General features: G+C 49.4%; 1 long non-coding RNA gene across 1 annotated transcript; it reads right to left on the bottom strand.

Annotated features, from left to right (window-relative positions):
* Nucleotides 1-3,259: 3,259 nt before the first annotated feature.
* On the bottom strand, nt 3,260-6,336 carry LOC146895174 (uncharacterized). Its single transcript, XR_015000742.2, has 3 exons — nt 6,186-6,336; nt 5,680-5,971; nt 3,260-4,699 (listed from the first exon to the last, which is right to left on the bottom strand). It is a non-coding gene; the product is annotated as an uncharacterized LOC146895174 (long non-coding RNA).
* Between the last annotated feature and the right edge of the window lie 20,649 nt (nt 6,337-26,985).

The following is a 26,985-nucleotide window of genomic DNA, read 5'->3' as shown; positions in this document are numbered from 1 at the left end:
AGCCACCCACCCACCCAGTCAGCCAGCCAGCCAGCCAGCCAGCCATAAGTAAGAGTGGAAGTAAGAAACACAGAAGAAAAGGAAAAAGTCCAGAGGCAAAAGGTAGACAGTATAATTTAAAGAAAAGCTGGCAAGAAACAAGCCATGTATTTATAAGTAATAATAAGCCTCCATGTATGTATTTATTTGGGATCTGTGTGGCAGGCCCCCCAAAAAGCCAAAAAAGCAAAAGAGTAAAACAATAACAATGCCTTTTTGTCCCTAACTGTGGAAGTTTTCTCCCCAACTCCTGCTATGTTCTGACTCTACAGAAGAAGCCACTCTGGTTGCTAAATGGGGGCCTTTTGAGGCAGTCACTGAGCTGGTCCCTAAGGCCACAGACAGAGTCTTTCATTCACCCACTCGGCCTTCAGATGAGAGTCACATGCTGCAGACTGAAGATGGGCCTCTGGCAGATTAAAGACATCAGGTCCCCTCTCTGGGAGAAGAGGGGACTCTGAGGGAGATAGCACTCAACTCTGTCCCCAGGGGAGCTTTCCTTCTAAGGGACCTGCCTGTCTGAGGGACCAATTTTGGAACCTGTCTGAGGTTTACCTGTAAGTCTCTTTGAGGCCCGTTTGAAGGCTGAAGGACTGTGCTGGCCCAAGGACCAGTAGCAAAACCATGTATAGATGGCCCCAGAGCGAGGCTGACTTAGACTTTCTCTCTCCATGTTACAGAGATGGTAGAAGCAAGGAAGCTTGAAGTAGGTTCTTACGGTCAGGGTACTGACACTGTTTCTTTGGTCATAGGTGAGGTCTATTGTGGTCTCACTTTTCTGGGACAGAGAGTTGGCTGACTTTGCCAAACATGACCAGGGTGGCCAGTCACCCAACTCACATTCCACTGGGTATCCTCTCTTCAATGGGTTTTTAAGTATGAATTGGGGTTCACGTGATGAATGATACAGGAAAGGACCGTATTAGAGTTTACATGGGAAATATCCCTCTGATATTTCATCTGTTTGAATGCTTGGTCCCCAGATAATGGGGGATTGTTGAACCTTTTGAACATGAGGTCTAGTTGGCAGATGTAGGGCAGGAAGGGATAGACTTGTGGTTACAGGCTGTCCCTACTTCTGGTCCTAGCTCTGTTTCCTGATTCTCTGAGATGGGAGCATCTTTTGCTCCTAGTACGGGACATGAGCTGCTCCACCTCTGTGAGCTGCTCCACCTCTATGAGCTACTCCACCCCCATGAGCTGCTCCACCTCTATGAGCTACTCCACCTCCATGAGCTGCTCCACCTGACAGACCACACCCTCTCCAACCATAAGGAGAAACAAATTTTTCTCTGATCTGAGAATGTCCCAGTCAGTAGAGTGCCTGCCTAGCACACATGAAGCCCTGCGTTCAGGCTCAGCACCACACAAACCAGGTGAGATGCTACACACCTGTAGTCCCAGCCTCCACTCGATTGGAAACTTAACTACAATAGGGGGTTTGAGGATAGCCTGGGCTACAGGAGACTCCGTATCTAAAACAAACAAACATGTGAATAAGTTCTCCTTTAATTGTGAGGTGTTTGGTCACAGCGAGGAGAGAAAGACTGGAGCAGACTTTGACTGAAGGGCACTGGAGAAGTCAGGAACCGGAGGCACTTCTCCCGGCTCAAGAACTGTAAGTCTGTAGTGATTGGAGTGTGGAATTTCCAGGGCTAGACATCTCAGTGTCGTGTGAAATATGTGTCCCAGAGCCTTGTTAACTGTAGTGTGCCCACACTGTGGCCTCACCGTGACCACTCACCTCTCTCCTTGTGGGGGCCATGCCAGTAGAAGCCTGTGAAGCTGCCTTATTTATGAAAATGTTAATTAGCCTAGGAGTAGGTAGATGAAGTGTGACTGTGTAAATACGGAGCAGACAATGAAAGGACCTGCTAATTTCGCTCTTGAATTCACATCTTAGGAAATGTTTATAAACTGAGAATTCTAATTGCTTTCCTCACCCAGGCTTCTTTTCAGGTGGCTCGCTGCAACGGGATGATAGTCCCCGGCAAGATGACGGTCACTATTCTTTACAGTACTGGCCTGACTGTACAAACAGCAGAGGCTCCCCTGTAACTAGAACAAGGAGCTTGAGCTCATGCGATTTAATGGTCCACAAGGAGATTCGGCCTAGCCCACCCCACTCACACTAAATGGAAGCAACATCTGGATGGCCATTAGGCATCTTCTTCCAAATTCTGGGCTTCTCTTGGGCTAGACCAATCAAAGTCTGAGCTTCGTCTATGACCTGTAGAGGTAACAGCCATAGGACTTTTAAGTATGAACTGGAGTTCACAAGCTGAACAAGATAGAGGGCAGGACTGAGTTTCCTCAGTGAAGACAGAAATGGATCCCTCTCCATTTTGGGCTTTGTGTCAAAACTAGCTTGGGGCAGATGAGGATCCCTGGGTCTGTCTGGTTTAGGTCTGGGTAAAGTGCCTACCATGAGAAATGTTGTGAGTGCTAGGAGACCATCACAGTGCCCGAGTACCTGGCCATGCTGATGGACCATGGGCTTCAAGTGCATAGACCTGGATGCATGCCCATCTGGCCAACCATGCTGTGCATTCCCGGAGAGGTGCATTTCCAGTCCTGGGCCAGCCTTACCCTACCACCCCACCCTCCACCACTGCCCCAGGCTGTCATTTGCCTGTTGACTTAGTCACTTGCTTCTGCTTGCTGACTTTTATCTTTCTCCTATAGCTGCCGTGAAGTCTGGCATGTCCAGGCACAGCAAAGGGCTCAGAACTGCCGAGGCAATGAGACAGAGAGCAGAACGCTGAAGCTTATGGGAGAAATATTATTTGCCAGAGATGTAATCTTATTACTAGGAAATCTAATAAAATTAGCTAAAATGCTTAATTATGGCAAGTAAGAGTTTAGTAAGATGTCACACCCAAAATAATGAAGGTTTAAAGCTTTGGAAAAATAATAGCTGTAATTGGTTTAAAAGTAAGTGTAGTTGCTGGGCAGTAGAGGCAGACGCCTTTAATCCTACCACTTGGGAGGCAGAGGCAGGTAGATCTCTTCATAGGTTCAAGGCCAGCCTGGTCTACAGAGTGAGTTCCAAGACTGTCAGGTCTATGCAGAGAAACCCTGTCTCAAAAAACCACACACACACACACACACACACACACACCACCCCAAGTGAAACAAACCAAAAAAATCACCATACACTGTTAAAATTTTTTATATTAATATTTTAATTTTATTTTATATTTTTGGTTGTGAGCCTAGCCTTTAACAGCTGAGCCTTCTCTCCAGCCCTTATTATTTTAAACTGTGTGTACATGTATATGTCTGTGTGTGAGTGTAGAGGCCAGATGAGGGTGTTGCTTCTCTGGAGCTGAAGTTACAAGTATCTGCAAGTCGCTCGATGTGGGTGCTGGGAACCAAACTCTGGTCCTCAGCAGTAATTGTCCATGCTCTGAGTGGCTGAGCCATCTCACTGCCCATATTTGTTCGTTTGTTTGTGTGTACGGGCGTGGGTCTGAATGTGCAGTAACATCCATGTAATAACATCCATGTAAAGGTCTGAGGAGAATTCATAGGCATCCGCTCTCTCCTTCTACCATGTGGATCCCAGAACTGAACACAGGTCATCAAGACATCTTACCCGCCCAAAATACAGTAGTAGCTGGAGGGCTGGGGAGATGGCTCAGCAGTTAAGAGCACTTGCTACTCTTCCAGAGGACCCGAGTTCAATTCCCAGCAGTACACACATGATAGCTCGTAACTGTCTATAACTCCAGTTCTAGGGAACCTGACATCTTCAGACAGACTTATACACAAGCAAAACACCAATGCACATGAAATAAAAATAAGTAAATTGAAAAAACTACAGTTGTCGGAGAAAGTCTTTTTATTTCTCTCCTCCTCCCCTCCTCTCCCCTCCCCTCTACTCTTTCGTTGTCTTCTTTTAGGTAGCTATGTAGCTCACATGGGCCTCAAACTCTTGATAATCCCCCTATCTTGCTTACTAAGTGCTGGGATGATAGGCACGTAAGAAAATATCTGGCTTCATTTAATTTTAAAGATCTTTTTGTTTGTTTTGTTTTTCAAGATAGGGCTTCCCTGTGTAGTCCTGGCTGTCCTGGAACTCAGTCTGTAGACCAGGCTGGCCCGGAACTCACAGAGATTCCCCTGCCTCTGCCTCTCAAGTTCTGGGATTAAAGGTGTGCACCGCCACCGCCCATCTAGTTTTAAAGATCTTAAAAAAAAAAAGAAATTATTTTTATTTATGTGTGTGTGTATGCACATGGGTGTGCAGTTGCCTTTGGAGGCCTGAAGGGGGCATCAGATCCCTTGGAGTCCATCCACATTGGCTGTGGCCATTACATTGTCCGTCAGAAGCATTTCTTTGTTATTCTATTCACCAGACCTGGTCTACTTATTGTGCTTGCAAGCTACTCTAGGCATCTTTCACGATGGAATCATGTGATGTTTGTCCTTGGGCACCTGGTTTCTTTCACTTAGCACAGTACCTTCGAGATCCACCCATGCTGTAGTTGAGAGGGAACTAACTTTTAAGTCCATGCTGCCTGCGTGGTGCTGCAGTTCTGTGCTCACCCAGGTGTTTGTTGATGGACACCTTTAGCTTCCAACTCCTGGCGACCATTGTAGCATGCATTCTAATTGGTCTTAATCAAAACTTCAAGTCGGCTATCAGGGGTGAAAGCTGAAAGATCAGAGAAGCAGAGCAGCCAATCACTAGAGTTCTTACCTCTACCAATGCTCAGACCAAAGGGGCGATCCTGTCCTCAGACAGCTTCCTCCAACTGCCTCCTCAGACTGCACTGAGCCCGTTTCCTCCCACCGTATATTCCTCTCTCTACCCAGCCATCACTCCTGTCTCCATCTCCCTAATGCTAGGATTAAAGGTGTGAGTTCCCAAGAGCTGGGATCACCTTTGTGTGAGCTCTGTTTCTCTTTTAAACTGACTCAATTTCGTGTAGCCCAGGGTGGCCTTGAACCAACAGAGATCATTTGCCTCTGTCTTCCGAGTCCTGGGATTAGAGGTGTGTGCCATCACTGCCCGGCCTCTAGCGGCTTAGCTCTGCACTCTGATCTTCAGGCAAGCTTTATTTTTTTACGATAAAAACAAAATATCACTTCAGACCGTGACTCACTCTGCTAGTGGACATCACTACACAAAACTCAGTTTGAAACAGCTTGCAATCTTTGGGTCTGTCTGCCAGAGAGGTCGTTGGACCATGTAACCTTAAGAGTGTGTGATGTTGCCATTGAAGACTGGTCCTGTGCAGTTCAATGGACACATTGGTCATGGCTTGGCTGGTGGCTCTGGGTTCTTTTCCTCAATTAGTTGGGCTCACAGAGGGACAAGGAAAAGTCTCGAGGTGTCTGGACCTGGTAGCTTCTGCCTGGGCCAAGGGAGGCAGGCTGACAGAAGTATTTGAAGAGTTTCATAGCCAGGCATGATGGCGCACACCTTTAATCCCAGCACTCAGGAGGAGAGGCAGCTGGATCTCTTTAGTTTGAGGCCAGCCTGGTCTACAGAGAGTTCCAGGACAGCCAAGACTACACAGAAACCCTGACTCAAAACAAAACAAAACAAAAAACAAAACCAACCAACCAATCAACCAAACAAACAAAAAAACAAAAGCCAAACTTTGAGGTGTGGGACTGTCCCCGGCTTACCCCTTCTGTGCACGTCCGCCTGGACTTGGTGACAACTTGGGCTGTCCAGGCTGCTGTTTTAGAGGTGGCAGGTAAAGGGCTGGGTATAGCAGAGGGAAAGGGGAGAGACACCTTTGGGTCAGCCCAAAGCTAACTGACGCCCATTCTGTTTCTCTCACCCTCAAAGGAGGTGGTGAGAGCAATTTCTTCTTCAGTTTGGAGAGTCACAGGGTATGGCAGCTGGCCCGGTGTGAATCATGGTGTTCGGGAAGGGTTGGTTGTACTGCCCCTCTCAACTTGGGCCAGCAAGAGCCTGCAAAGACAGAGAAGCAAGAAACCACCCTCTTACACCTTCCTTTTCACCCTCTCCACCGCTTCCTGCCTTTTCTCTCTGCTGGCCTCAACCCTCCTTCCCCGTTCTGGCTTTGCCTGTGTGCCAGGTTGGAGGTGCAGAGGAGTCAGGGTCTGCCTGTCCTTAGGGATCTCCCAGTCAGACAGGGGATTTGAAGTGGAGGCATTAAACCCACCTTGAGTGGCATCAGAGCCATGGAGCTCTTGGACCACCTTTTGGTAAGTTAGGGAAGGCTTGCTGGAGGAGGAAGCACAGTCATCAGGTGCGGTTTGTATCAGGTGAGCATGAATTTCTGGGACGGGAGGACCTCAAGCCAAGCAGCAGCACAGGGCAGGGGCTGGAAGGAAAATGCAGCAGAGGGGAGGCATCCTAGGCTTTCTAGGGCTGTGATCAAACACTGAGGTTTATTTTTACAGCTCTCAGGTTTCACTCCATTGCCAGGAATCCAGGGCAGGAGCTCAAACAGAGCAGGAATGTGGGCAGGAGCTGATGCGGAGGCTGTGGAAGTGTGCCAGCTTACTGGCTTTCCTATCGCACCCGGGGCCACCAGCCCAGGGGAGACACCACCCACAATGAGCTGGGTCCTCCCCCCATCAGTCACCAATTGAAATAGTGCACCACAGAGTCATCTGGTGGGAACATTTTCTCAGTTGAGGCTCCCTTTTCCCAAGTGTCAAGCTGACATAAAACCAGCCGGCACAGATGGACAGGGGAGAAAGCAGAGGCAGCTGTGGGGGTGGGGGTGGGAGTGGCGGTGTCTGGGTGTGTGTGGCTGCGCTGTATTGACAGGTCTGTAAGGCCACACTATAGACCTGGAACTTGATCCACAATCTCTGTGCCTGTGTGTGTGGCTTGAGGAAGGGTCAGGATGCCTCATGTGGGTAGCAAGTGCAGGTGTGCAGGTAGAGCCCACTGTGAAGCAGCTGTTCCACAGCTGATACCAACCACGATCACGAGGTACTGAGTCAGAACCCACGGGCCAGGGCACAGCCATGATTTTCGAGACGCGTGAACTGAATTATGCAGGCACAGAGGACCAAACACAGTTATTGCCCACCTTGCGTCCCCTCCCCCCAGGTCACATTCAACACTTGAAATCCACAGATGTGAGCACATCTCCGAAGGGCCTGCTAACTCCTGGGTGTCGTATGACAAGACTTTTCTTGGGGAACACAGCATACACATCTGCTCACCTCAGACAGGGAGTCCATGAGAGACCAAGGTACAGACACCACCAAGGTCCAACTTGGTGAAGCAGTGAGTTTTATTGGGGTTACTTACAGGAGCATAGGTGAGGGGTTACTTACAGGAACAGAAATGACTCAAAGCCACATTACCAAAGGTCACCCCATCAAGGGTGGGAACCCAGAGCTCACTGCATAGATTTCAGGCAGCTCAGCAGGTTGGAGAGTGTCCTTTCCAGGTGGCTCAGTTGATAGACACCTCTTGCAGACTGCTCGGCCGGTCTCAGCTTCTTCCAGACAGTTGGTCTCTGCTTCCAGACAGCTTGGCCGGTTTGGCTGCTTTGTAGCTTGGCTTGTCTGAGAGCAGTACTCTGTGGTCTTTTTATTGCTTACTCTGGAAGGGGCCTACTGAGTCTGGTCTGTTTCAGGGACTTCCTGAAGCTATTTTGAGTTGTTTATCTTCTGGTTTAAGGCGCTCCCATGAAGGATGAAGTGTTTCAGTCTCAGGAGGAAATTTACACAACACTGGACATTGTTCCTGGGGGCTGTGTGCTGTGGGTGGCAGGCCTGGGGCCAAATCAGGGGATTACTCTCATAGATCACCCCTGTTGATAGTTGGCCCTGTAGCTGGAGATTCTGAGGCCTGCTTTAGGGAGGAACCGTCCAACCACAGAGCAACTTTCTGTAGTGGTGGGTGCTTCTTGCCTTCCAGACTTGAATGACTGGTCAGACTGACGTGCCAGGCTCAGAGCAGAAAGCTGTGCCACCCCCAGAATAACTCTTACCTCTTCTAAAGTTCTGGTCTCTCAGGGTGGGCTCAGACAGAAGGGACCTGAGCAGTGTGGGCACGTCCCATAGGGTGAGGCTCCCATCTGCTGCGGATGGTAAAGAGAGTCTTGTGCCAGGTGGGACAGAGCTTAGATATCAGGGGTACTTCGGAGTGTGAGTCTAAGGTGTGCCAGATGTAGTAAGGGGCGTGGGGGAAGACTCTTGGAGCTAGTGCTGGGCCTGCTCCCGGGTGCGGTGAGCGGGAGAAGGCACTGGCCACGCGCCAGGTATCGCTCCACATGGGTTAATCCGTTTAAGCTTTCTCACACTGTGGAAGCGAGACCATTAGCACTGCACCATATGGGGGAAGATATAGGTGCCCGTGCGGTTGGCAGGGATCATCGGCAGTGGAGGCTGCACCCCAACAGATGGGCTTCAGTGTCTGCACCATTGCAGAATCTCCGAGTCTGCCTGGATGCCCTTGAGGACGGTGTCGGGCCTGTGTCAGCTTTCTGTCCCCGGACACTGGTGCAGGCCCAGGGCCTGGAAGTTGATCAGCGATCAGAGAGAAGGAAGAGATGGAGGGAGGGAGGAAGAGGGGAAAAGAAAACAGCGATGGGGCAGGGGCTTAGGCAGACCCTCCACTGGTGTCTGGGACTTCCTGTCCTGTCCCTGGACCCATCCCAGCCTGCTGGGATCCCATCTGTACCTGTCACCCATGGGTGCTCCCTGTCTCCTGAAGCTCAGCAGTCCCCTTGTCCAAATCCATTTTTCCACCAGACAAACAAGGGCTGGGCCCGCCTTCCCATTCAATCTGACAGGCTGGCTGTCAGCTGCCGTGGCATCTGCTCTTGTCAGAAAAATTAAGAAGGAAGCAAGAGGCTTCCAGAGTTACCAGCAGCGCTGAGACTCCAGGCTGACTTTTACTGGGAAGGGACTAGGAAGCTGGCTTGGGCCAGTGGGGACATGGATCCCCACTGGTTTTCTTCCCTTAAGAGGGAACATTGGTTAACAGTGTGGTTTTCTGACCTAACCCCTGGACTGAGTACCAGCTCTGGGCTGACCCGCTGTGTGCTTGTTTGGGTCTCACTTAACGTCTCTGTGCCTTAGTTTTCTAGGCTATAAAATAAGGAAAAATATGTGCGGATGGAATGAGTTATGACTAGCAAAGCACTTAGAACTGAACAAGTACCGGGCATTGAGTGTGACAAGTGCAGCTGAGAGCTTACTGAGGTCTGTCTCCCTTGTCCCAGGAGTTGGGTATGAGTGAGAAGCCCTGCCCATGGTTCACAGAGAGCCAGAGTGGTAAGGGAGCCCCCTGGGGAGGGCTTTCTGCATTCTACAACCCCCTGCCATCCCCAGACCTGTTCCCTCTGCCCTGACGACTCCCAGGGTGGTGGGGGAGGTTGAGGAGGAAAGGGAGACTTGCTGTAAGTCAGTACTTCAGGAAGGAGAGGCACACGAGAAGCGTGGTGGCTGGTGAAGAAGACTTTTCTAGAAGGCTGGGAGAGGCTAGGATTGGTGGGAGAATGCAGTTGTGTAAAGAACCCCTCCCCCCTTTATTTTTAATGCGGGATCTCACCATGTAGTTCTTGCTGTCTTGGAATTCACTATGTAGATCACTCACAGAGATGTCTGTCTCTGTGTCTGAGTGGGCCACCATGACAGGCCTAGACCTTTGTTTATAAAGCCGAGTGTCCCCACATATCTCCGGGTGGACTGGAACTCACTATGTAACTCTAGTTGATGTCTATCCAACTCTCCTTGATTCTTCTGCCTCTGTCTCCTAAGTGCTGGGGTTACAAGGCATGAGCTCTCATGCCCGGCTGGTCTCCTGGGAACATTGTCTTCTTCTGTTGCCCAGGTTGACTTCAACAATCCTGGGCTCAAGTAATGCCTCCAGAGTTGCCACCAAGTATGGCCGTCTGCCACCAAGCCTTACTAGCTTGCAGGTCACGCAGAGACTGAGCACTGCAGGCTCTGTCCAGCAGGGGGCAGCCGCGGTGCGTGGATGTGTACCCACTTTGCTGCCTTGGTACTTAGAAAAGGGTCTAGGTGATGAGGAGGTCAGACCAGAGTTTCCAGGGCTGGAGCTCAGATCAGTCCTGACAGAGATCAAGGACACCCACCCGTCTTTAGTCATCCTCAGTGCTGGACAGTGCTAAAAAATCTCCAGAGCCTGTGCCTTCCCCAGACCACTGTCAATTAGTCTCTGGGGGCGGGGCCCAGGAACCCCTATTGCAAAAATCTCCTCTGATGCACTAAGCGAACTGGTCCCCAGGATTTGATATTGAACAGACACATTCCAGGGCCACCTTTCCCCTCCTGAGTGGGAAGTCCTGAGTGAGTGACAGTCCCAGGAGTGAGAGGTGAAGGGATGGACGGGACACAAACGAGGTGCCTGCTCCCACCCTTGGACGGGAGAATCCTCAGAGGGGATGGAACATGTGAGATCTTGAGCATGTGTGCATAGGCGTACTTTGAGGGTTCAGGGTGACTACATGTATACACACACATTTCTCTGGCCCACATATACTTGTTGGTAGGGGAGAGTTGATAACAACCAGAGCTGCTGAACCTGGGCTCACAGATGTGTATACACATGTGCAAACACACACACACACACACACACACACACACACACAAACACACACAGAAAAAGAGCTGTGCTTTTCCCTAGTTCACATGTCCTACAGAGTGTGGCCATCTCAGGGATGCCCGCATGCCCTGTAGCCTCTGCTGTTTGAAGGTGTTTCCCTTTCTTCTCCCAATCAGCCTGATAGATATGCCTCCCTAGGGCACAGACCACAGACCACACACAGGTGGGATCTGTGTGGACAGGGTCAAGTACGGGCTTAGAAAAATCCGCAGTCCTCCAGGCACGATTGCTTGGCCAGTCTCTAGATGGGCAGCTAGCCCCGCTGGTTGTCACCTCTTCACAGATGATGCAGCTGATACCCGCCCTGCCAAGCTCACCCTGTTGGAAAGGGTGAGGGAAAGGGTGTGTCCCCAAGCTATGCCGAGCTGGCTGGGATATAGATGGTTGGCCCTAGACAGACCAGTTACTGGATGGCTCTTGGCATCACTATTCCAATATTTGTTCAATATTTTGTTATTGGAGAGGATAAAGGGATGCTCTGTTAGTGAAAATGATGTGTGCACTTATTGGACCTAATGCCTGATGGCATGGGCTGGGTATGACATACGTCTTGGTTTATCGAGTTGCCTTTGGGACCAGAGTTCAGTCGTTTAGAGGACGTGGTGGTCAGTCATCCTCATTGTCACCTTGGTGGGATTTGGGATCTCCTAGGAGAGACATTTCTGGTTGTGTCTGGGACAGTGTTTCCTGAGAGAGTTGACTGAGTGGGGAAGACCTGTTCCCCCCGAATATGGGCAGCACCATCCCATTGGCTGGGGTCCCAGACTGAATAAAAAGGAGAAAGTGGGGCTGAAGAGATGGCTCATGGGTTAAGAGAGAGCACTGCTCTTGTAGAGGAGCTGGGTTTGGTTCCTAGGCCCACATGGGACATTTCATGCCTGTAGTTCCAGCTCCAGGGAGAACCAACGCCTTTTCCTGGCTTCTGAGACCCCATGCACACACCTACCTGTTGCTGGAGGTTGCTTATGTGTTTCCCAGCTGCCCAGATTTATGAAATAACTACACAGAAACTGTATTAATTAAATCACTGCTTGGTCAATTACTTAAGCATATTGCTAGCTAGCTCTTACATCTAGAATTAACCCATCTCCATTATTTTATATTTTATCACGAGGCTTGTGGCCTACCGGCCAGGTATGTCTGTCTCTGGCTGTGGCTCCGTGACTTCTCCCTGACTCCACCTTCTTTCTCCCAGCATTCAGTTTAGTTTTGCCTGCCTATCTACCCTATCAGGTCAAACCAGTTTCTTTATTAACCAGTGGTATTCACAGCATACAGAGGTGAATCCCACATCACCCACCCAGCACATAGTCACATAATTATCGAGAAAGCTCTCTGAACAATACTTGTCCCTTTGTGTCATGGGTGTGAATGTCGGGTGGCAAGCCACTCCACGGCCTTACTGCCTTACTTTCTCCGCCACAATGGAATGTGCCCCCTTAAATTTTGCAAGGCTAAGCCATTCTTCCCTTAAGTTACTTCTGGTGAGGCATTTTATCCCAGCAAGAAGAAATAATAACTAAAACAGCTTTGACCCTCGTTTAGGATGGAGGCAGCTTACACAGCTCTGGCTACAGAGAACTTGTCCACGGACTGGACTCTGCCAGAGACTGTCTGGGTCGAGAGCTCTGGTTCTCGGTTATAGAAGCAAATTTGCCTCTCTGTGAGGCATAAGCAGACCCTACCCCTGGACACAGCTTTGGATAGGACTTCAGCACCAGGTGGGGGAGGGTGTATGCTCACCTGTCCATAAGCTGCAAGGCAGTCAGTTCATAGGGGTGAGGGTGTGGGCAAACTGAATCTGTGTGATGTGTTATCTGATGTTTGTATGTTGAGATGTGTGCCAGACTGAGCATGTGGTACCTGGGTGTTGGATGAGGCAGGGATGAGCTTGGTGGGAAGAGCTTCCTTTGGAGAGGGAAGAGCTGGGCTTATGGGTGTCCTGGGCTGATGCGAGGTGCTGGGTGAGGCAGGGATGAGCTTGGTGGGAAGAGCTTCCTTTGGAGAGGGAAGAGGTGGGTTTATGGGTGTCCTGGGCTGATGAGAGGTGCTGGGTGAGGCAGGTGCACCAGTGCTTTCTATTGGGTGGGATGAATTGGGAATTATCTCGCTGTGTGTGCTGGCATTCCTTAAAGCTGGTGCAAGGCTTCAGTATTCTGATCAAGTTCTTGTATTCATGGTCAGTCCTCCCCAAGGCCCCACCCAGCCTCAGGCTGCATGGAGAGGGGTGAGCTGGGCTCAGTTCTGATGCTGTTTCAACTATAGGATGCTGGGGACAAGAGGCTAGCAGGGCTCTGTTTGTGAGCTTTGTCCTGTAAGTAGAAAGGATGGTTTGGTGTGGGAGAATTGTCTGTATTCTGTCAATCATGTTGTAAATAAACGCTGATTGGCCAGGCAGGAAGTATAGGCAGGTCAACCAGACAGGAAGTAGAGGCAGGGCGATGAGAACAGAAGTATTCTGGGGAGAAGGAAGCCCATTCCTCCCATTCCCTCCCAGATCACCGAAGAAGCAGGATGTGATCTACCCACTGAAAAAGGTACTGAGCCATGTGGCTAACATAGATAAGAATAATGGGTTAACATAAGCTATAAGAGCTAATAAGAAGCCTGAGCAAATGGGCCAATCAGTTTATAATCTTATGGAGACCTCTGTGTGATTTTCTTTGGGACTTGCCGGCTGTGGGAAAAGGGCAGAACATAAACCCCAACAAGCCAGCCTTCATGTTACAACAGTTGGTTGGCAGTTTGCTCTGGAGTTTTGTCAGGCGTCTCCTGGCCTCTGACAAGCCTGTCTTGTGACCTCCATCCAGGTGTACTATGAAGGTCAGTTCAGCACTGGAGGCCAATGGCTGCCTCCTGCTCCATGTCTTCCATGCCAAGGGACATCCTTCTTTTGACCCCTAAGGCTATGCTAGCTCTTTCCTGTGCCTCAGGCTACTGGCTTTTGTTACTAGGCTGGGCCAACCCTGTACCTCTCTTTCCAGGAAGTCTTGTGCAGCACCCACTTCTAGTTTCCACTGAGGTGTTGGTTAGTAGCTCCTTCCTCATGTCTCAGGGAAGCTCCTGGGGTACCTTGGAACCAAGAGTCTGCCTAAACTTCTGTGTGACCTACCTGGGCAAATTCCCAGTGCTTGCTCGGGCCACTGGGGGTGAACAATAGAGAAGGCAATGTGTTCTGTGTCTGATGCCCAGGCTGCTGGCCTGAGGCTCTCTGGATAGATAGAAGGTGGTGCCTGCAAGTGACACAGCTTGTTGTGAGTGATGCTCACCCTTACGGTTAGGTTGGGCGTGCTGGCAGGGAGGGTAAAAATTGAGAGGAAAGAGATGGAGTCCCTTTTAAAAAGAGCTTTCCCTGCCCCCAGGGTTCACTCTGTTGCTCAGGCTGGCCTTAAACTTGTGATTTTCTTTGCTCAGCCCCACCCCTAAGTGCTATGGTTACAGTCATATACCTGTATGGCTGATTTAAGGAGGATCTTTATGGTCTCCAGAACCTAGGAGAGGTGGAAATTCAAAGCAGAGGGCACTGCCATCTGTCCTCTGACAGGGTTTCAGCCTAGCTTAGTAGGGTGGTGGTGATATTGGGGACTCAGAATGTGGGTGTGGTTGCAGGGGTCCTTGTGGAAAAATGATCATGTTGAGCACAGACTCCTCGTGTGTGTGTGCGTGTGTGTGTGTGTGTGTGTGTGTGTGTGTGTGTGCGTGTGTGTGTGTTTGAATGCACCCATGTGTGGTACTAGGGATGGACCCCAGGGCCTCACACACAAGTTTCACTGTCGACGCCTGTACAGTGGCTGTGTGTAGTGGGAAGAAGGCATTGACTAAAATCTGATGAAGTCTGAATAAGAGAGTCACCCTGTTGATGCCAAGACTGCGGAGAGAGTGATAGTCAATTCTCAGTGGACCCCAGCTGCCAAGTTCCAGAGTCTTTGCCCATTACATTGTGGAACTACAGTCGCCTCACATCTCAAGAGCTTTTGTCATCTGTCTTGTGGGAAAGAGACCAAGGCAAGGACTGCTGTGAAATATTACTTTAACTAGGCAAAGATGTGTTACATTTGTTTATGCTCAGAGTATTACTTTAACTGTGTAAAGGTGTGTTGCTTTTGTTTATGCTGCATTTGTTTAATTATGAGAAGCTACGTAGCCTTTGTCTTGCCTTGCCTGCCTCAGGCACCTGATTGGTCTACTAAAGAGCTGAATGGCCAATAGCTAGGCAGGAGGAAGGGTAGCTGGTGCTGGTGGGCAGAGAGAATAAATAGGAGAACTCTAGAAAGAGAAGGAAGAACAAGAGGAGGAGGAGAGAACAAGGGAGATGCCCGGGGCCAGAAGCCGGGCAGCCGTCGGCAGCCAGACATTGAGACAGCAGGAAAGTCAAAAAGGTAAAAAGCCCCGAGGCAAAACGTAGATAAAGAGAAACTGGTTAAGTTATAAGAACTAGCAAGAAAAGAGCTAAGCTAAGGCCAAGCATTCGAAACTAATAATAAGTTTCTATGTCATGATTTAAGAGCTGCTTGGTGGCCCAAAAGAAAAAGACCTGGTACAAGGAACTTGTTTATGGTTTTATGACAGGGATTGGATACACCTCAGCTTTGACTCTTAGGCACTGGGTGCTGGCTGGGGGACATTGAGTCTTTGGGAATAGTAAGAGGCTGGGGCACACAGAGTCCTTGGACAACAGTAAGAGCATAATAAACCTTAGCATCATGCAAGGGGATTGCCCACCATCAGCAGCGTCTGTGTAGGAGGCGTCAGAACAGAATGCTAAGTTCAGGTTGGAATGGAGGTGCCTCAACTCACAACTGAACTATCATATGGCCCAGTTGTACCACCCCTGGGTGTGTTCCTGAAGGCCTCTAAGACCTACCTCAAAGGCATAGATACATCAGTACCAGGAAGGGAAGCACACCATGTTTATTGCAGAGCTATTCACAATAGCCAAGACCCAGATGCAGCCTGAATGTCTGTCACCAGATGAATGAAGAAAACGTCCATGTGCTCATGCACATGCACACACACACACACACACACACACACACACACACACACACGTTTATTGCCAAGAAAATGAAATTATATAGTATGCGGAGTGTGCAGGTATGGCTGTTTGAAAGCAAATGGCCCCCAAAGGGAGTAGCACTATTATTAGGAGTGGCCTTCTTTGAGTAAGTGTGGTCTTGCTGCAGGAAGTATGCTGCTGTGGAGGTGAGCTTTGAGATCTCATAGATGCTTAAGCTGTGTCCAGTGAGACAAACCACTTGCTATTGCCTGCCAGTCAAGATGTATGACTCTAAGCTTCTTCTCCAGCCCCACGTCTGCCTGCATGCCCCCATGACCCACCATGATGATAATGGGCTAAACCTCTGAAAATGGAAGCCACTGCAATTAAATGTTTTTTCTTTTTTAAGGGTTGCCGTGGTCATGATGTCTCTTCATAACAACAGAAACTCTAAGATAGCAGAGAGAGGGAAGGTGCTGGATAGCATCATGTTAAGTGAAACAAGCCAGTCTCAGAAAGACAGACATTGTGTGTTTTCTCTTGTATGAGGCATCTAGACTTAAATATAAATATCAATCTGTGTTTAGCATAAAAGTAGAAGGTTGACTCTAAGCAGGGAGGAAATGGGCTGAAGGGAGATGGAGAGGGGAACAAGAGGAGGTCATGGGGAAAAAACCAACATATATTTTTTTTCTCATTTGAAGAATCTAAATTCACACATGTGCACGAAAGCAGACGGGGACTCTGGGAGAGGAGGAGGACAGTGAGGCTGGGGTGAGAAGTCACGGGGCAAATGGCAGCGGTGCTATGGCAGCCATGCATGAACATGCCGTAGTGAAACCCATTAATCTAAACTGAATGTGGCACCAAACACTTATAAACCAGCACTTGGGAGGCAGAGGTGGGAGAACCAGGAATTCAGGGTCAGCCTCCGCTACATGGCAAGCTTGAGGCCAGCCTGAGCTACATGAGACATTATCTTAAGACCCAAACCATTATTTTGTAAGCTTCCCAAACAGATTAAGGATGCAATAAACAACCAAACAGAAGGCTTTTGTCACACAGGTCACACCCCCACTGGTCTCAGATAAAGCTAAGGCACCTGCTTTATCTGTCAGTTGGCTGCACACCAACACGCTTGTCAAAGGACACTGGCTTTCGTCCAGTGAAATAGTCCTGAACTTGGCCTTTCCCTTCTGAGGCCCTGAAATCGTGGTGTGCCCCCTGCTCAGACTGTGAGCTGGGTGTTTTTGCAGAAGGCAGGCCCCTGGCCTGTCAGGCTTGGCTTTGTTTATTATATTCCTATTTATCCCTGCTTCTGATGTTCTTTGTTCTGCCCTGTGGAGGTTCTCTGATCTGGGAGTCTCCGCCTACAGATTGAGGTGTGCTGAAGCGCCCCGCTGTTTTCCTCCTTTCATGCTGGCTTCACTTGGGTTGTGGAGCCCCCATCCTCCCCTTCCTTAGGAGTGTGGGGGGGGGGAGGTAAGACAGGTGGATGTGGGTAGGGCTCCCAGCCAGAGGCGGTGTGAAGGTGGGACCTGACAGGTACCTTGGGGGATCACTGGAGGTTCCTGGCAAGCTGGGGTAGGTAATGGGGACGCAGTAAGTTGGTTCCCTGGGCAATTTGATGAGTTCCTGAGCTAGGGCCTAGTGTCCTTTCCTGCTAATATGTGGCCAGGACACCTGTGCAGAAAGATGTGCCCATCAGAGCCATCCTGGCCTACTCTGACTTCCCCATGTCCCCCACTGGGGCTTCTGTGAGGATCTCAGTCACAGTCTCTCTTGGGTGCTGTGTTCTCCTTGATCTGTCCAAGCCAACGGTGTTAGACTGTATGAGACATGGAGTGACAGTGGGTTCTGGCCTCCTGGGGCTGGGGCCCCACAGATGGGTGGGTCCAGACTTAGGATGCTGGGGACTCCAAGCCAGGATGTCTTGCCAGACTGCAGACCTGTGAGTCCACATGAGAGGGCCATGTGTAGTGGGGAATACAGGGAGGGACAAGGGCTTCCGGGCCGATGGGAGGTAGTGGTCTGGAGATGTCTCTCTAAGATACAGAAGATTCTGGAAGGACACCATGGAGAAAGTGAGAGAGGTAGGCTGGGGCTGGGAATGTGGTAAATTTAAGTGTTTTTTGTTTTCTGTTTTTGTTTTTTGTGGATGTGAAGGTTCACACCTGTGAGGGAAGCGGAGTCTCAGAAGTGTGAGCTTACCTTTGGTGATGTTGCAAGTTCAATACCAGCCCAGGGTAGTTGAGATCTGGTCTAAGGTGAGGGGAGGGGTCTGATTTACGTAGGGCATGAAAGGAGGAAGAGGACTGAAGGAAGTGGGGGTGGGGAACAAGAGATGGGACATGACAATAGGAGGAGGGATGGTTTGTGGGGAAGGGAGGATAGGAACACACCACGTTGTGTGTGTGTGCAAGTGTCACGGTGAAACCCAGTGTTTGGTTGTGGCGATGCAGAGCCCTGCAGAGACTCCCTTGTTCGCAGTTTTTCAAGAATTCGACAGATAGGTTTGAGAGTGTGTTGGCAAGTATGCAAAAATGCTGTCACTCTGGAACAAAGGCCTTTTACCAAGTTCTTTGGTGTAAATGCCCATCTCAATCTATGAGTCATATCCCTGAATGCAGAGCTATCGGGGAGGGGCTGACAGTAGCTCTCCTAACCTGACACCGGCTGGTTATCACATAGATCAAAGGAGGCCAGTTGATGTGTCTCCGTGTCCTCTAGAGCTGGCATACAGGCCAGAAATGTTCCAGAAGGACAAACTGAACTGAAGAACCCTCTCGAGAATCTTGTCCTGTTTCTTGAGGGGACCTTGAAGACAGACTCTTGGGAGAAAGTGGGTGTCAGGAGAGGGTGCTCATGTGATCAGGATTCAGAGCTGAGGACAGGAGGAGAGCATGCTGGGATGAGAGGCTGCTGAGCTGATGATAATAATTATGACAATTATGCAAAATACACAAATAATAATTACGGAAAATCATGATTATTATTTGTGGGTGGGAGATGTTTGTAGCTTTTTGGACCTGGGGTGCCCCTTTCCAAGTGGGTGGCTGAGTGTCAGAGTCAGGCTTAGGACTGGCTGGCAGGAGCAGGGACTTTCCTCGCATCTGAGCAGCTGTCCTGGGTCCCAGGTCTGGGACTTCTCAGCTGTGCCAGGCCTGGGCAGGAGAACATTTTTGGTTCTGATTTTGGAACCTCCCTGAGGACAGAGTCACAAGAGCAGGATAGCTGGGATAGGCCCATTACAAACACAGAGAATTCAAAGTCACGGGGACCCCAGGTCTTCTGATGGGTTGGGCTGGATCATGGTCCACTAGAGAAAGGACCCAAATGTGGTCAGTTAGAGTCCCTTTCTACTTATTTATATTACTGTTGTTGCTTTATTTTGAGATAGGTTCTTACTATATAGCCTTAGACGGTGTGGAACTCACTATGTAGACCAGGGTGACCTTGAATTCATAGATAACCTCCTGCCTCTGCTTCTAGGAACAAAGGCAATTGCCACTGCGCTTGGCCAAATTCTCATTTTCAGAAACTAGAATTAGGTCTGGAGAAGTGAGTTGATCTACTGAGCAATGGGTCTCTCCTTGCAAAGCCCGCGGTGAAAATGGACTGTCTGACTGCCTGGATGGCCCTTCCTGTGCTCTGGTGACTGCCGCTCCCACAAGATTCCGCATTGCCGCAGTAGAAGCCCTGCTTGCACGACTGGCTTCACCTGTGATTTGCCAGGTGCCTACGGAAAAGAGTCTCGCACCTTGAGGGTTTTATGCTTTCATCTACACGAAGGCCACTGGAGCTACTTCATCAAAGACCACACAGTACACAAAAAAGGCATTCACATGGAAGTTCAGTAGGAGAAGCAGTCATCCTCCCAGAGCTCACAGAAACTGAGGCGGCTTGGATCTAAGATGGTGTCAGAACCTCAGCAGCTGGAGGCTCATTCGCTTTTTAACATATTTTAAGTTATATGTTTATTTACACATTCTGTGTGTGTGTAGGGAGGTGGAGGGAGGCAACTTGCTGGAGTTGGTTCTTCTGTCCACCATGTGGATCCCAGGATCCAACGCAGGTCATCAAGCTTGGGGGCAAGACCTCTTATATGCTAAGCCATCTCTCTGGCCGTCATTTTTTTATGTTAATTATATTTATTATTATTATTGTGTGTGTATGATGTATGAGTGTTGGTACGCATGCCAAGGTGTGTGTGTGTGTATGTGTGTGTGTGTGTGTGTGTGTGTGTGTGTGTGTCTGAAAACAATTCTGTGGGGTCAGTTCTTTTCCTCTACCTTAAAGTGGGACCACCTTTCGTCAGGCTTGGCCAGAAAGACTTTACCCAGAGAGCCTTCATTCCGGCCCCCTCATTAAATCTTTCAAGCATGACTTTGGCCTCTGTAGGCCTTTACTGCTACCAGGGGGCTCCAAGTCCTCACTTTCCCATGTAGTTTAAAATTCTGGTTGGCTCAGCGTATGGCTGGTAGATCTTTTTGTGTCAGGCTCTCTGATAGGCTCATAGCTGGCTGTGGACGAGCTGCACATGTGTCAGGTGATCATTTGTGGGCCAGTCAGCTGCTATCTCTGAACTAGTGTTATTTGGTAGGGCAGTTTCTAGAGCAGAAGAAACTGGCTGGGCAATAGAGTAGCATGCAATGTGATTTTTTTTTAAAGATAGGGTTTCTCTGTAGCTTTGGTGCCTGTCTTGGAACTAGCTCTTGTAGACCAGGTTGGCCTCGAACTCACAGAGATCCACCTGCCTCTGCCTTCGCAGTGCTGGGATTAAAGGCGTGTGCCACCACCACACGGCAGAATTCTACTCGGTCTTAATAATAGAAACCTGGAGTCATTTATCAGGGTAAATGCTGAAAGATCAGAGAAGTAAAGGAGCCAGTCACTAGAGAAAACTTTGACCCCTACTGAGTCATCAGATCAGAGTGGGCAGGAACCTGTCTCCACAAATCCTTGTACTGAATGCGTGCTGAAAGCAGCCAGCTCCTGCCTTCTCCCGCTTTCTATTCTTCTCTCCACCCAGCCATATCCCTTCCTGTCTCTACCTCCCTAGTGCCCGAACTAAAGGTGTGTAACTCCCGAGTGGTGTGGGAGAATTGTCTGTATTCTGTCAATCATATTTTAATAAAATGCTGATTGGCCAGGCAGGCAGTATAGGCAGGAAAACCAGACAGGAAGTAGGGGTGGAGCAATGAGGACAGGAGAATTCTGGGAAGCAGGAAGGTTCCTCGCCATTCCTGCCCAGACCACCGAAGAGGCAACATGTAAACTGACAGCTGAAAAAGGTACCAAGCCACCTGGCTAACATAGATCAGAATAATGGGTTAATATAAGCTATAAGAGTTAACAAGAAGCCTGAGCTAATGGGCCAACCAGCTTTATAACTTATAGAGTTCTCTGTGTGATTGATTTTCTTTGGGCTTGCCGGTTGTGGGGTACTGGGTGGGACAGAAACCCCAAGCTAGTCGGCCCATCATGTTACACCCGAGCACTGGGATTAAAGGTGTGAACCAACACCACCTGGCTCTGTTTCTCTTTTAAACTGGATTAATCTCGTGTAGTCTAGGCTGGCCTCAAATTCACAGAGATCTGTCTGCCTCTGTCTCCTGAGTGCTGGGATTAGAGGTGTGCGCCACCACTGCCTGGCCTCTATGGCTAACTACTGTGGCTAGCTCCACACTCTGTGATCTTCAGACAAGCTTTATTTGTTACAGCACAAACAAAGTATCACCACAGCAGTGGGCAAGTCCAAGGAGGGCGCTGGGTTTGCGACTTAGTTCTGAGAAGTGATAGTGAGGGTTTTCCTGCTTTTGATGGAGGACGCTGGCACAGGGCAGTGAGAAGACTGTGAAGACTCTGTTCCCTCTGTCCTGGGAGAGGAGTAGAGTTGAGTTGCACAGTCTAGAGGCTGGAGTTCGCCAGGACCAGGGTGAGTGATGGGTCTGTGCTGTGATGACTCCCAGGGTCAATGCTTGCGGGGGTCTCAGACTTCCTCAGTAACGTCGGGGTGAGTGGGGGCCTCTGTGGTTGGAGAAGGCTCCTTAGAAGACCTGGTGCTTGTGCAGTGTTGTATCCTTGTCTTCAAGAGCTCTCGAAGTGTGAACACTTACTTGAGAGCTGAGAACCTTGGGTGACGGGAAGATGCCTGGCAAACACCTAGAGATCACACATGCTCACTGGTGGCACTGACGACCCTCCCCCTGCCATTTGTATGGAGTCTCTGGTCTCTCAAGGTGACCTTGTGAGGGAGCTCAGGGCTGGTCACCTCATTTCACAGAGGATGTGAACTACTATAACTCACTGCAAAGCCACACATCCGGTCAGGGAAGCCTGGGGTGGAACCCTGGGCTGCTGGACATCAGGCAGGCATTGGAACCTGTCTTTCCTGCTTTCTCTATGTGTTTGATAAGACATCAGACACATCCAGTGTCGGGCGGCATCATGAAGACCTACCCTCTGGATGCTTGCTGTGTTTTATGTTTAAAGCTCATTTATCTCCGAGGACAATTCTGCGAGGAGAGCGCTGTGCGCATCTATTGATAAGAAAGAAAAAGATAGGCTATGCTCAGGTCCAGCTGTGACGAGGACAGGGGCCTGTTTTGTACATTACTGGGGACTGAGGGGGTACTTTAAACACCAGAAACAAGATCGTAAGAACCAGTGAATTAAATTTAAAAAAATGTTTGTTGGTGTGTGTTGAGGAGAGGGGTGTGTGTGAATGCCATGGCACATGCGTGGGAGGCAGAGGACAACTTTCAACCATCTCCAGCTCTAGTGAGCTTGAACGTCTACACACACACTGGGTCACCAGTCCCTCCTTGTGGGAACACAGGGATCTAAGCACAAAGGAAGCTCCTTCTCCCTCGGTCTGTGGCTTGATTATTAGGCCCATTTCTTTTTTGTGTGTGTCCATGTATGTATGTGCATGTGTTCAGGTGTATGTGGAGGCCAGAGGTCAACTTCAAGATGCTGTTCCCCTTACTTTTTTTTTTTTTTTTGTGACACTTGCTTGGGGCTTGCTTGCAGAGTAGGCAGGCTGTCTATCAACCCCCAGGAACCTGCCACTTCTTCCTCCACATCTGGGATTACATCACCTATGGCCACACCTGGCTTTTGTTTTGTTTTTTGTTTTTTAATGTGGGTCCTGGGGATCGAATCCAGGTCTTCATGCCTGATGCTCGCTCATGCCTGAACTTCCTTCCCACTGCCGTCCTCCATCCCCAGCTTGATGCTTTTTTTCTTTCAGTGCAATTTTGTAATTTGAGACAGGGTGTCAATGTATCCCAGGCTGGCCTCAAACACACCCTGCAGCCGAAGATGACCTCACCCTTCTGCTTCTCCTGCCTTAGCTTCCCAAAGGCTGGAATGACAGGCAGGCACCATCAGCCCTAGCTTCTAGGCAGTCAGGAGATGGAACGGGGGGACACACACATGGTGAGCCAGCACTCTACCAACTGAGCTACATTCCCGGTCCTCCACCCACAACTCTGTTCAATCACGAATTAGAGACAGTGGAGCAGTGCCCTGTCCTTCGGGAGGAAATGTTAGCAGTGATGCTCTGGCTGGTCACACAGCCACAGCTGGCAGGTGGCTCTGTCCAGATGTGCTGATCCCAAGGCTCCTGGGAAACCTTACTGGAAGAAGCCAGTCCGGTTAGAATCTGAACCACAGTTTTCACCATTTGGAAAGTTCTCTCTGTGGCTGTGAGGTGGAATGGGAAAATGTTTACATCTTGACCTGACTTTATAAGAATATCTTCCTGTCTCCCTGCTTTCAGCCTGGTTTTGGAGGCCCAGAAACTTCTTTGCCTTCCCTTTGTTTAAGGAGCTTTCATCCTCCTTGATTCCTTCTGGACCTTGAATTACGGATTGTCTGCATGTGGCAGAGCTGACCTGGCAGGGCAGCCCTGTGAGGCTGGAGAGGTGGCTGTTCTTGGGTGGGTCACTGGGCAGTGGCAGGTGGGAGGGGGGCTTGGAAGCTGTAACTCCTCAGTACCCGCAGGAGTCCTTCCCTGGCTCCATGCATGCGTGTCAAGGATCCTGAGAAGGAGAAATGTTCTAAGCTGTTAATAGTTCGTTGCTTTAAGATCTGTGAACAGGGCTGGGGAGATGGCTCAGCAGTTAAGAGCACCGACTGCTCTTCCAGAGGACCGGAGTTCACTTCCCAGCACCCACATGGCAGTTCAGAACTGTCTATAACTCCAATTCTGGGGGACCTGACACCTTCACACAGACATACATGCAGGCAAAACACCAATGCACATAAAATAAGAATTAATAAGTACATTAAAAATGTTTTTTTTAAAAAAATTCTGTGAGCAAGCGCATCCTGAGCTCTGTGTGTGTGACATCTCAGTGTGATTGAAGGAGCAGTTTGTTTGCAATAACTTGGTGATATGCCTGCAGTGTCATTTCCTTGTGCCCACGTGACTGGGCACACGGACATGAGCTATGGAGGAGAGGTGAGTGTCCCAGGAAGGTTTCTGTTGATTGTGACTGTCTCATTGGAAACACGATTTCTTCAGAAGGCTGGGCACACGGGGGTGGAAGCAGCCAAGCGCAGGGCTCTAGCATGAGGACCACATCCCATTTGATACTAATTGGTTTAATGATGGTAATTGTCCCATTGCAGACAGTGTGTCTATCTCCTCATTTACTATAATCAATAAGGTAGCATAGCTCGATGCAAATGAGCTGTGGGGAAGCATGGGGCCATTTGTAAGTCATGGTCTAAATGGGTTTTGCTAATTAGCTGTACCGGGACTTCCCACCCTCCCCCGCAACGGTAGCAGGTGACCACCTAGATGCCATGTTTTCTTTCAAGAGGCCCAGGGGAGACTCATCAGGGAGCTTCAGGGGACCCCAAGACTGTCTCAGGGCCAGCTGAAGTGGAGCCAGAGATGCAGGGGTTCCATGGGACATGGTCCCTCAGCTTGTGACACTCCCAGCTTGAACCTCTGGAGGTCATTGCCTCTTCCATCTGACTGGGAAGTGCTCTGGAGCTTCCAACATCTGGTTGGGAGGTGCTTCAGTGTCTCTTCCATCTGATTGGGAGGTGTTCAGTGGCTAGGGCTGTGCTTCCTCTATCAGACAGGCCATTGCTCTCCACAGGACTCTTTCACTGAGTCAAGCTTCCAATATCCCCTGCTCTTTTTTTTTTTCATTCATTAGCTCAAGGCCTTATGAAGGCCATGGATGCTCACAAATTAGCCCTCTAGAGTAGAGGGCTGTGACTGTTGTCAGCCTGGTAGCTGCTCAGGTCTCATTTGTGCATCTGTAACCATGTGTATTGCACCGTGCCCAGGATAGTGAGCCAGGGATACAGTGTGTTGGTAGGGAGGCAGTTTAGTTCAGCAGTCAAGAAAGAGACTTTGTATCCAGACTTTGTGGGTTTGAGTCTCTGTCCCACTACCCACTTCCTGGGTGTCTTAGATAAGTTCTTCAGCCTCCCTGTGTTGCATTCTTCTCATTTCCCTGAATGGGGCTTCTAAGGAGCATTCTTCTCGTGAGATGTCACCGAGTTAATATAGTCATCTAATTAATTAAATGAATTAATAGACTCACTTTAATACTTGCTATGCGTATGTATGTGTATGGTAACCAGAGGAAAACCTTGGATTTTGTTTCTCAGAAGTTGTCCACCTTCTTCTTCTTCCTCTTCTTTTTTAAAGAGATTTATTTATCCTGTGTGTATGGGTATTTTGATTGCATGTATGTCTGCACTGTGTGTGTTCTTCAGGGAAGCCAGAAGTGGTTGTGAGTCACTGTGTGGTAGCAGCTGTGAGTCACTGTGTGGTTTCTTCTTCTTCTTCTTCTTCTTCTTCTTCTTCTTCTTCTTCTTCTTCTTCTTCTTCTTCTTCTTCTTCTTCTTCTTCTTCTTCCTCTTCCTCTTCCTCTTCCTCTTCCTCTTCCTCTTCCTCCTCCTCCTCCTCCTCCTCCTCCTCCTCTTCTTCTTCTTCTTCTTCTTCTTCTTCTTCTTCTTCTTCTTCTTCTTCCTCTTCCTCTTCCTCTTCCTCTTCCTCTTCCTCTTCCTCCTCCTCCTCCTCCTCCTCCTCTTCCTCTTCCTCTTCTTCTTCTTCTTCTTCTTCTTCTTCCTCTTCCTCCTTCTCCTCTTCCTCCTCCTCCTCTTCCTCTTCATCCTCCTCCTCTTCTTTCTCTTCTTAATCACAGGTTCTGGGGAGCTCTATCTTCACCAACTGAGGCATGTCCCCAACTCCCTTTTAATATTTACTAAAACAAGTAAATTTGTCAGTCTTATCCACATTCACTAGTCTCTTGTGATTAGTGACTAGAGTCTTGGACATAGCAGAGAGAAAAATTCCATCAATCCAGAAAATTCTGCTGGATAATAAAGTCAGAGGCCTGCAGCGTGAGATGAAGTGAGATGCAAGGAGGCCCCACCCCTCCCAAACTTTGGGGACAGGAAAGCTCAGGCCTGGTGAGCCAGCCCTCTTCCCTGCACTCCTCTGCACCTGGCGCTTAGGTCTGAAAGCTCCCATCGCCGCTGTTCCAGATGGCCCGGGAGTGATTAACGAGAGGCTTTGTGTGTACACATGCAGGGGCTGGGGCCGCGTGCTGCCATCATCATTTTGGAGATTTCTTTAGGGAAATGACAAATGGCATCTCAGCCTAGGAGTCCTTAGTGGGGCCCTCCCATAAATCAGAGTGAAAGGCTCCGCTTCCCTCTTGACTTGTCCTGTGGCCCCACAGCTCAGGGATCTAAATGCCATGTGTCCATCATGGCCTTGTCTCCCACATACCCTCCTTGAATCTCTGGGCTCCAGGGACAATGCATGTCTGGCCTGTCTTGACCCTGTTCTGACTCTGCTCCAGATGCGAGGCAGAATTTTATCTTCCTAGGCCTCAGTTTTCCCATCTGTGAAATGCATGTGTAAGGGAGTGCCGTTTAAACTCTGTGAGGTAGAACATGATGGTACAACCTGTCCTATACTGGGGTATTGGGATACAGTGAGGACTACTTTCTGCTTAGGGCAAGGAGCCCAGAACCAGCAGCCAAGGCCACATGGGCAGCCTGCACACTAAGATCACATTCTTGGACATTTGGATGCCAGCTCCATGCAAGGACCCCACCTTCTCATGGCTCTGCCCTGGGGAATTCTTTTGCTTTTGTTTGTTTCTCAGTGGGGGCAGGCAGTGATGACGACAGAACCCAGTACCTTCAGCATGCCTGACTAGCCCTTTCCCACCGAGTTCCGTCCCTATCCATGCCCTGGCAATTCATACACACTGTATTGTTTGGGCATCACCTGTCTAAGGGCACAGGCTGAACCTCCATTGCCTTGCTTCAGGGGAGGAAGTGACTGAGCTATTGTAGTGATATTTCATTTGTATTTATAAAT

The sequence above is a fragment of the Myodes glareolus genome, chromosome 3 (assembly GCF_982192425.1).
Source record: "Myodes glareolus chromosome 3, mMyoGla1.1, whole genome shotgun sequence".
Classification (NCBI taxonomy): Eukaryota; Metazoa; Chordata; class Mammalia; order Rodentia; family Cricetidae; genus Myodes; species Myodes glareolus.
The sequence above is the reverse complement of the archived record's forward strand: the minus strand, read 5'-3'. Positions and strand labels throughout refer to the sequence as shown.